The sequence below is a fragment of the Mixophyes fleayi genome, chromosome 10 (assembly GCF_038048845.1).
Source record: "Mixophyes fleayi isolate aMixFle1 chromosome 10, aMixFle1.hap1, whole genome shotgun sequence".
NCBI lineage: Eukaryota > Metazoa > Chordata > Amphibia > Anura > Limnodynastidae > Mixophyes > Mixophyes fleayi.
The window spans coordinates 51,291,339-51,303,067 of record NC_134411.1 but is presented as its reverse complement, the minus strand read 5'-3'; positions in this window follow the sequence as shown (position 1 = coordinate 51,303,067).

Genomic DNA, 11,729 nt, shown 5'->3' with positions numbered 1-11,729 from the left:
GTACTGCCACCGACTCACTCAGTCACCCCCTCTGGAAACCAGTGCGACCCCAGGGACCTAAGGGACGGGGAAACTATGTGTGTTCTCCCCTGACTATGTGTATGCTGGTAACTACACTTGTCCCCCACAGCACGGGTTAGCACAGAAAAACACAGGAACAAGAGCCTACCTTTAATGGGGGCCTGACGTCTTGCCCCTGGACACAGTTATATAGCACACCCCAAAATACCGTAATACAAACAATACTTGCCGCACAGACAGAAAAAACACAGTATACAGTACTTTGTACGCTACTCACCTGAGCACACCGCTGTTAGCCAGCCAGCCGGTTGCTACAACACCACAGGAGCCTCCGCTCTACTGTACCTCCTAACTCCGTGTGCTCACCTCACACAGGACCGCGCCTACACTCACGAGGCTCGCACGCCTCTATCACACCACCACCAGGGCCGTCGCGCCTTCATACCATGGGCCTCTTGCCCAGTTGCACACAGAGCCTTGTGCTCTGATTAATGGGCCTCAGCCCCCTCTCTAACTCAGGGCTCTGAACCCACTAACTAGGGCCTTGTGCCCTGCTACCTAGGGGCACTAGCCCCTGCCTACTTAGGCCTGTGGCCTCCCTAACTAACTGAGGGCCTTGTGCCCTTTATAGCCTATGGGCTACCAGCCCCTACACAGGTCCTGTGGCCTTCCTATGGCCTCTAGGCCACTGACTACCTAAGGGCCTTGTGCCCTTGCACCTGGGGGCTCTGAGTCTCCCCTCACTACTAACAGGGGCTTGTCCCCTTTATCACCAATATTGTGGCCTACTGGCCCACTAACTTTATCGGGGCCTAGTGCCCAAGTCCCTGGGCCTTGTGCCCCTAATTTACTGTCCCCACGGGCCTTGTGCCCGACCGTGGCCACGGGCCTAGTGCCCGAATTTAACATTGAGTGTACTTACCTGCTCTGCGCAGGATACTCAACTTGCCACGCCGTCTCCTTCTCCTTCTCCTCTTCGGCGCTGGGTCTGCTGCTGCTGCTGAGGCGGGGGCGCTCTCAGCCCTTACAAGGGCTGCCCGCCGACGATCTCCGCTCTGCCGGCTTCTTTTCTTCTCCAACTCCGGACGTCTCACGACGTCCTTCTCCCTCCGCCGCCGACTCTCTTCTGCCAAAATGGCGCCACCCGGCGACTTATATAGTCGCCGGCGTGACGTCATTAGCCGGCGCGAGCGCTGATTGGCTCGCGTCGGCGCCAATCTTTTAAATGGCCGGGCGCGAGCCGCGATTTGCTCGCGTATCCGGCCGCTGATTGGCCAGCGGGGAAAGATGAGCCCTGATTGGCTCATCCTTCCTCCACGGACAAGACCTGCAGGAAGAAAGTCATACTTACCGCAGCTGGAGCGCTGGACGGGTGAGTACTTCTCTTCTTCCCTCTTCACCCGCTTGTAGGGCACCGGCATCTGGGGAGTCTTCAGCCCCTCCAGGGGCACAGCGACAGCCGAAATCTTCGCCCTCTTCACGGGCACTGGCTCCGGGGACCTCTCCACAAGAGCTCCTGATATAGTCATTAAGAGTGTCAGCACCCGGGGAGAGGGTACATGACCAGATGCCAAGTGAGACTGATTTATGCGCCTCTAACAAGAGAGAGATATGTGAGCTAAAAGTCACCAGGCTACATGTGACCTCAATGAAATTGAGTATATATTAAATAAAAATTACATAGCAGAAATGGAATTGAAGAATCAGCAGGAATAACAATAAAGCACCACCACAGTCAAGAGCAAGTCAAACTTATCTTTAAATTATGCTGCAATTTTACACTCCACAATTGGACTTACATCCACCTCTAAATCAGGCCTTAAGTGTATAAATATAGATTTACATTAACTAACTGTAGTAGACAGAAACAATTTAGCACATATATTAGAGTCATTTCCCATTATAAGATTGAACATCTCATTGACCAATTTTGCTTTAGGTAAGGCAGGGGGAATCAGAAGTATTTTCTTTCAATATTGAAGAGCTAAAAATAACTAAGTAATGAAAGGAGGAATAAGTCTTAGGGGATGAGAAATCCTCATCTTTAGAGAGACTATGTCAGCTAAAAATATAGACTTTTCCTCCTATTATTCTGTGACACTGAATGATTCCATTAATAAACTTCAAGAGGATATGTTTTTCTTACATTCTTAAATATAAACTTCACTTTCATTCTAGAGTTTCATTTGTATTTTTCTTGCTGGCTCACAATGTTAAAAATACCATAACTCTGTTAAATATGTCTTGTGCATAAATAATGAAGGTCATTTGTCACATATAAGAACTATTATGAGGATATTTTTTATGAGACAGTAATGTGCAGGGAGCTGCTAAAGTTGAGAGGTATCTGTCCTCTAAATAGTAAACTAGGAATAAAGCAATAAACTTTGCGCTACACCATGAATCATGACGTATATATGCAGTGGGTCATTTGTTTTATTCGAGTAACAAAGTGTCTTGATTAAGTGGTGCTGCAATACAAAGCTAAAAATAGCAACACCTAACCAGTACATAACTTCATTGTTTCTGAAATGACCTATATGGCACACTTATATTCTGAGTTGAGTCCACTAAACCAAGTCCTCGAACCAAAAAATTCACAGTCCGTGAAATCCACAGTGTTTTCTTCCACATTGGTATAGAACAGTCTAAAAAACACGGTGTCTTTAGATACTTGCAGATGTTCAACTGAAAATGGTGCACACAGAAAAGGAACTCCAATGTTTTTTCAAAGTGAATGATAATAATCATATAATCTACCCATATAAAGTAATTTACTCATTTGTTATATTAAATAAATGAACATAGTGTTTAAAATAACTCCCTTTTATGTTGAGCTTTATAAATACTTTGTTAAATTATATAATCACTTTACCAAAACACCCTGGCAGTAGCTTAATTAAGGGTCCATGGTCCCGGAAAAACCTTGGATTGGGCCACTCATCTCTCACATGTAAAATCACAGAAGAAGTTTTCCCTTAATGACAGTATTACATGACCATGTGCTGAGAGGAATTCCAAATGTAATTTAGTGTACGTTGTAATAGGGCTTTCAAATTAAGAAATACACATGTATTTTGGAAGTTAAGGAACAAAAACTTAAAACAAGTATTTTGAATGGAATTCATTAAGATAATGTCTAATGTTACAAAGATCTGCCTTATCTAACAGCAAAGCACTCCTCCCACCCCTAGCACTGTTTAAATCATGCAGCAGTATAGGTAATGCCCTTGCTCATATGAACTTCCCATGTTAATGGACACCTACTAAGTCTGTTTTAAATAGGTTTAACTAATTATGAGAAGTATAGTTGTAGGTGCATTTCTGAACCAAATATCCATAAGAGACAGAACCTAAAATGGATATAACTAAACTTATTATTAAGTAAAACCACTGTTTGAATTTCTATACATATTAAAGTAGGTGCATAACTGAGCTGACACAGTTATTTCCATTTAGTATTATCATTATCTTCTATTTGTAGGGCTTCACTCTGTGTGCAAGAGCTGACAGTCTAGAGGGGAATGGGCAGCCAAAAGGGGTGATGCATAGGGAAATGCAACTTGCTATTTAGAGACCTGTAACTAGAACTACATGGACAAGCTCAAATACATGCACATATCCACGACATGTACATGTTGTCCAGGCCCAGTTCATTGCTGGACTATGACGTTGAATTCTGGTCCAAGTATGATGGCTCCCGAGTCTTATACTTGGGGCTAGATTTACTAAGCTGCGGGTTTGAAAAAGTGGGGATGTTGCCTATAGCAACCAATCAGATTCTAGCTATCATTTTGTAATAGGTACCCACATATGACTTTCTGGTATATTTGCATTTTCCCCATTTTTAGCATTAAACTGCAGAGAATTGATGGGGGATAAACAAATGTCTTAATCAAGTAAAAGGCTGAGTACCATTCTAAGTAACATCAAGGATGTGTTAAGCAATCCCCTAGCAGAGAACATACCTCTAGAATGGAGTTTCCCAAAACCATCAGAAAATGAAAGCTTAACCTTTCAATACTATCTGCATTTTCAGAATCTGGAGAGAGTCACCAATGTAGATGTTAAACTGTGATATCCAAATCATGCATAAAAAGTTGGGAAAAGCAAAAATGCACTGCACTTTATACAGGGGTGGAGTGCAACAGAAGGGAGTAGTTAAATTTTCCTAAGCCATAGTTTGTTACATTAATACAGTCAAGTTTATTCCGTAATAATAACCATCTGTACATTTAAAGTCAAATACTCCAAAGTATTTAAAATAGATAACAATAGCAAGGGGCATAGAAGCAGGCACTGAATCTAATGTAAACATCACACATTTCAAAACATTTAATTTATTGTTTCCAATAAATTAAAACTCATCATTGTAAACTTTGTATCTGGATATAATTGCTGACATACATATGTAAAGCAAGAAACAGCTATTGTGTCAGATGTATCTCAAAGAGGAAGCCGTACAAATGACAATGGTTAGAGTTATATCAGGAACTAAGACAAGTCCTTCCGGACAGTTGGTCTTTCTATAAAGCAGCTTGTAATGGTCTCGGTATTTTGATAATCACACCACTCCAATAGACAATTGTGTTCATCAGGTCAAACTACTTCACAAAAGGACACCTATAGCCTATCTAAAGCTGGTTTCATGACATAGTTAAAATCTCTGAATACTACAATGCAACTTGCTCCTGTCCAACACAGTTGACATTACCACCATCATTAGGGGTAATACAACACTACAATTTAATATTAGCCACCAGATCTGATCTCCCCCAACTAAACATAAACCACCTTAGTTATTAGACTAAACCCCTATAGGCTGCATTACAGCAAACAAACATAAAAGTCTTTAACAGATATACAAATACAAAGGCTTGCATATAAATGTATATTGTAATGTGTTCTATTTTTTTAAAAAGTGCCCATAAATAAGTTGGCAAAGCTGGGCCCAAAAATTATCCAATAACCATCACACAGAGTTAGAGATAACAAAAACATCTAAAAATGTTAAATAATCAAGTATTCAAATAAAAGTATTAGTTCACAAATAACATATATGTTGTGGCCGTGTAAGGGGAATAGGTACCATCTCCTGTGGTAGATGGCAGCAGGTAGCAGCAATAAAGTAAGACAAGTCCATTATTTTCAGTGTAACGAGCCTCAGCCAATTTTATTAGCACATTCAAAATAAACAAAAATATAAATAAAAGCCTTGTCTGTCCAGCACTCACTACACATTTCACTTAGACCCTCTTTCAAGGGTGAAGGACCTTATGTCCTACACATAATTTAAACACATATTATTGCTCACCGCAGTAGTGTCTCTCAGAAGGCAACTAACCTCTTCCCCAGGTCTGAGAGAGAGATTGAGGGAGAGCTGCAGCCTTTTACAGCACTCAGGTACAGCTCCTAATTAGTCTGCTGTGAGCCTGTAGTCCAGATGACCCGGACTGAGCCTTTTGCATGGAGCCCACCTTGCTCTCTACATACAAAACACCAGGGACCCTTAACAGCGTTTCTTGAAGCCAAACACACTCTTTTGGATGCTGCTACCTATACAGAGCAATCTCCCTGGGTTTAAAAGCATGCAAATCAGACAGCCTGAAACATGAATACCTGCCATACAAACTAGTAACTCTGTCACATATCCCCCTCTCTTGTTTTAACCCACAAGTGGAACACTTGTAACCACTACGCAGGCCTCCATTTCTCACCAAAAATCAAGATGTGGAAGGGGTGCAAGGGCACTGGCTATGGTTCCTTTCAGACTCACAGGGATAGCGGTTACTGGGGTAGCTGCCAGAGCTGCACTAGCTTTCCACAGATTCATGAACCTCTCCTGATAGGTCCATTCTGACCTTCTTAGGCTTGGATCTTTTAACTGCTCCAAGGTAAAACACCATTCCTTATGTTACCAAAAGCCATACAGTTAACAGGTTCAACAATATTTCCTACTTCAGTAGGAGGTACAATGCCCTGCGCTCTACTGCTGTCCTTAATTATTTGATTCATGGATCACATTAAAAGAAGGGAATACTACTCTGGAGTTTGCGGCTCGGATCTGGGAGACCTGCAAGGGCCATCTCTCTATCTTTCCTAACCCTCTGCACATTGTACCCCTCTGGCATAACCCCACCTTCCCCCCGGGAATGTCCCGATCTTTCTCTCGGCTATGGACTAGGGCAGGATTCCGATTTGCGGGGAACCTTCTTGAGCGAGGAAGGCCCATATCCTATGACGTCCTCTGCTCTAGAGTCCCTAACTTCCACCCGTCGTTTTACCAATACCTGCAGGTTCGGCACTTCCTCCTGTCACTCCTGTCGGACAATTCACCTCACTCCCCCTCCCAATTTGAATCTCTCTGCCTCTCTTCCCCTCTACGAAGGGGTATGATCTCGTCCTTGTATAGTATTCTACTAGGGAAACTGATACCCTCCGGGAACGCACATGAGAGGGAGTGGGAGAGGGATCTGGGCCCTCCCCCGGAGGAGGACTGCTGGGAGACCATCAGGCTGAATGTGGCTTCTAGTTCCATCTCCACATTAATTAAGGAAAATGCAAACAAAGTCTACTACAGGTGGTATCTCACACCTGACAGGCTCGCAAAGATGTACCAGTCAGCCTCTCCCGATTGCTGGAGAAATTGTGGTCATCGAGGCACCTTCGTGCATATTTGGTGGTCATGACCGGTTATCTCCTCCTTCTGGGACAGGGTCTCGAGACTTCTTTCCTCCCTCCTCCAATGCCCTATCAGGAAGAACCCATGGTCCTTCCTACTCTGTTATCCTATACAAGACCTAGACACCCACTCCGCAAAACTTGCTTCGCATGTCCTGGCAGCCGCCAGATGTCTGATTGCTAAATTTTGGAAGCAGGCGAGTCCCCCCCGCATCTCTTCTCTTAGATCTTATATATGGTTCATTGCCAACATGGAAAAAATCACGTCGCTGCTGCGAGACAAAGAAGACAAATTTCATCAAATTTGGGCCCCCTGGCTTTATGCCTAAAACCCCCGCAGCTTTCTCTTCCTCCAAATAGTCTCTCCCTACACAACTCCAGATAACATCGACCCCTTTACTTCTTTAAAATACTCCCATACAGATCTGACAGTGCTCCTTTCTGAAGGTGAACATGCTTTTCTTAAGTTTATCCTATGAGTCGACCATCTCCCCCCCCCTTACCTACCCTACACCTCCTTCAATGCCTATTCCCTTCCCCTCCCGCCCCTTACCCATTACCACTTTGTTATATTGCAATATATCTTGCTGTTTTGTGAGTGACATTGCTGGATATCTACTCTGATTTGCGATTATTTCAATCATTATGTTTGTTGTCCAAAGTCTATGTCATTCATACTTTATTATGCAATAAAAATTTTGAGTTAAAAAAAAAAAAGAAGGGAATACTACTGACTTGGGGAACCCTTCCTCTACCACTGTATTAGGGACATTACAAGCAGGTCTGAGTTACTTATCTTTACAATCAACTGGATTTCCCATAGCTTCCTGAAGTGTTTCCCCAATATCGCATCAAATCTCAAACCTGGAACCAATCTCACCGTGACTACCACAAAACCACACTATGTTTTCATGTTCACCTTGGTGGGAACATAATGCAGTGTATCTCCATATATGCATGTTACATGAACAGTTTTCCCTTGACGTTTAAAAGGGCTCATCAACTCAGCTTTCACCAAAGAACTCATACTGCCAGAATCTAGCAGAACCTTTACCCTTTTAACTTCTATAGTGACTTCACACATTAATTTGTCAGCCTGTTTGTCTGCATTACAGGATAGCTGGGCATATAAAGACAATCTGCAATGTACATAAGGTGATAATTCTTATGCAATGTACATAAGAATTATCACCTTGCTCAAATTCAAAGTCAAGTAAATAATTAACCGCAATATGGCCTAAACCACCACATCTAAAACCAGTAATCGCTTTTCTACCATAGTTCTTATGAGGCTGGAACCTTCTTGGCATAACTGACCAATTAGGTTACTGAGTCTACAGTCTCTGTATATTTCAGTTCACTCCACCACCCACCACCCTTTTCCCCTGAAACAGTCTTACAAGAGTCCACTGGTGGTAGCCTTTGTAGAACTAAAAGCTGGCGGAGTGTACTCAACACTTCTTTTGCTGCAACATCTTTGCTCTGCACCACCTTCAGTGGAACAATACAGGAGGACAGGAACTCAGTTTCCTGATGTTGTTGACTTTTTGGCCCCTTCAACTTCTGCAGAGGCTGGTTGGTAACCTTCATGGTCTGCAGCACTTTTTGAAGAACATTACTAACTTCCAGAGTTCTTGTGACTTGAAGCTCCGTAAAGTCTTGGATAATTCTAGATCAGTGTCTTCCTTTTCTTTTCCTGAAATTCGAGTGAAAGGCATCTTAAAGTCATGGTCAAACCTCTCCCAGTTTTCTTTTCCAATTTGTATTCTGCTGAAGTTTTCAGACAAAACCTCATTAACCTGTTTTACATTGTCTTGAAAAGCTTTGGTAAGATACTGAAGGTATTTTTGAACTGTGGAGAATTCTGGAGGAATGTTTGAGACTTGTTCCTGTTGAGATTTAATTTCCCTTTCTTTTCCATCTATAGACCTTTGTTGGCTTTCCAGTGCTGATATCTTTGTTTCAGCTTGGGTACTATTAACACTTGTACTTACTTCTGAGAAGCTTGCCCTTCTGACTGCACTGTCTGGACTGAGAAGGTCTCAGTACTCAGCTTATCACATTGAATCTTTAATTCTTCATACTGAGTCTTGTATTGTTTTCCAACATTTTCAACCTGGGTTATAGTCCTAATTTTCTCTTGTGTATCAGCGACTTTGGCATCAAGTTCTTTCTGTAGATTTTCCTTTTCACTCCTCAGTATTTCAGCTTCTTCTCTTGAACTCTGACATTGACTTTGACTTGTATTCTGCGCTGAATTTACCCTTGCAATATCAGTTTTCAACTCTCCAACCTCTTCAGTGAGCTTCTGTGTTCGGGTTCTCCAACTTTCTACACCTTCCTCGAGCAAATTATTTCCGCAAGCAACATCTCTCTTTTCTCGCTGAGTTCAGAGTTAGATTAGATTAGATTACAACAGTAACACATTTGCTTCATATTTATGTATCTTAGCTTGAAGTTGCTGTAAGTCATGATCTGGTTTCTATGGTTCTTTGAGAAAGTTGCCCCCAGAGCTGACGAAACACGTTGTATGGGGATTGAAGATTCTGTCTTTTACTAATTTTTATTTGTCATTTTTTAGTTTTTTTTGTTGTTTTTTTTATATATTATTTATTTAATTTTTTTTAGCCTTTGGATTTATGAATTCAATAAAAATGCTATCTGTTGGACCATGATCTATTAGCCTTTCTTCATACAGACTACACTATTGGATTTGCACATACTAATGCGCTATATACCGTTACCAGCATTTGCAATCTGACCAGCCTATACAGATCTTGATCGAGATATATACCCATAATATCATATCCTGCACAGTTCGGGAGGTGCGTCTGCCGTATCCAGATGTTGAAACACTAGACACATGGTGTCATTTGAATATTTATACGAGATATTTGTCAACATGATTACTCGACATACGCTAAGACCCCATTAGGAGGGACAATACTCAGCTGTTGGAATAAGAGTTTACAATACTCCACCCCTTGAACTTGCGAAGTTCTGTGTAGATGTCTTTGCTGGAATACCGACTAAAACACAGATAACAAGTGAATCACTCCTACTATCACGGAGACAGTGTTCCTTCGGAAAGAAGGCAATACATGCTCACTACAGTAAGAGATACAAGTGTGTCGGTTTTTATCGAATTATATATTTTTTATTTTTTATCTTGAGCTCATATAATAGACATCTATATAGATATTTTTTAGACCTTAAAAAGAACAGATCATTAACTTATTTTTGGATACTTTGATATTAACTGTTATACTCAATTAATGAGATCAATATATCTATAAGTGTACTATACATACATTTATATTATCTATTGTCGTTTATGTATGTGCTTTTTTAGTTATATTGTTTAATACGATTATAATATTTATATGTATATCTTTGGAGATCATATGAAATAAATTGGTATAATACACAGTCAGCCATCTATGTAAATTTTATTTTGGTGCATTTATATCGTGGCGCATCCCACTTTCAGATATATATTGTTTCACATTTTTGAGATTGGCAACCTCATGTGGGCTCGCGACTGATATACATTTGCATAAATATTTTATGTACATTTGGAGCATAGTGGTTTTATTAATTTTTATGATCTGGTTTCTCTTTATGTGGGCCAATGCCTTTACATTTACCTGAACTTTTTTACGCTCTGTGTTCAAATTATCTTGTAGCTCATTTATTTCTTTCCCCATATGCTCTATATGCTGCTGGTATCTTAAACATTCCCCTTGTGCCGTTTCACATCTTCTTACAGCAATTTATTTTTCACGTTTGAGCAGTTCTATCACTTGTTCCTGAGACTTTCCTTTCTCTTGAAAAGAGCTCACAATTTTACAGAAGGCTTCAAGGTCTTGTTGCTGTTCCCTCCAGGACTCCTCAAAGGCTAACTGCTGTCTCTGGGACTCCTCAAGGGCTGCTTGCTGGGTCCCAGCATCTTGCAACTACTGTTGGCTGCTGGCTGGCTGCTGGGCCGTAGCAGCTTGTAGCAAGTTTTTAAACATGTCCTCCTTCTCGGGCACTGCGACACAGTCATTTCTCTGAGTCCAGACAAATGTGTATCTGGCCCTTTATCAGACATAGCCATGGTATCTTGTAACAAGTTTTTATCAGAAACATCATCATTTTTCAACATAGCACAATGTATAGGGTCATAAACCATCAGCACATCAGTGTGCTCCAAGTACTGATTTTTGTCTCTCTCCATAATTCCACTTTGACTCACCTGTATGCACTATTTCTGGTTTGAAACAGCAAACTTCTGCCTTTTCTTGCTCATTGGCTTGAAAAGCAGTGAATTTTATATTTATACGGTGAAAGAACTTTCTCTACAGGAGAAGCACCTCACTTGACTTTAGGAGGTGTGGCACTACACTACAACATCCAGCATATGTCTCAGTAAAATTTCTTTTTAAACTCTCCTTGCTGTTTGATTTTGCACAGGTCCAGGTCACACCCAACTTGTATCTTGCAGACTCACATACCTGCTTTGCAGCAATTAACAAAATCCATGAAAACACTTGATTTCTTTGCAGAGCAGAAAATACTTTCCTTTAAACTTCAAACACATTTGCTCAATTCTGTAATTCCACTGTTGCTGTGCACAGACAATGCTTTTAGTTGCCTTTATTCACAAAACGTTCATGGACATTTAAACACAAGTCTTTCTTCACTGTGTCTGTCATTTGAAAGTTTCCAATACACACAGACACAGAGCTGATTTCTGCAAGTTTCTCAAACTGCTGCTATTCTTAACATGTGCAGATCTTTTCAAGCCAATTCTCCACCAAGTTGTGTGAGGGGAATAGGTACCATCTCCTAGGGTAGATGGTAGCAGACAGCAGCAATAAAGTCTTACAAGTCCATTATTTTTGGTGTAGCTGACCTCAGCCAGTTTTATTAGCACATTCAAATAAACAAAAACATAAATAAAAGCCTTGCACAACGTTGGACTGGCCCACCAGGATACAGGGAGAATCCCTGGTTGGCCATGAGGCCTTAGGACCACTCCCCCT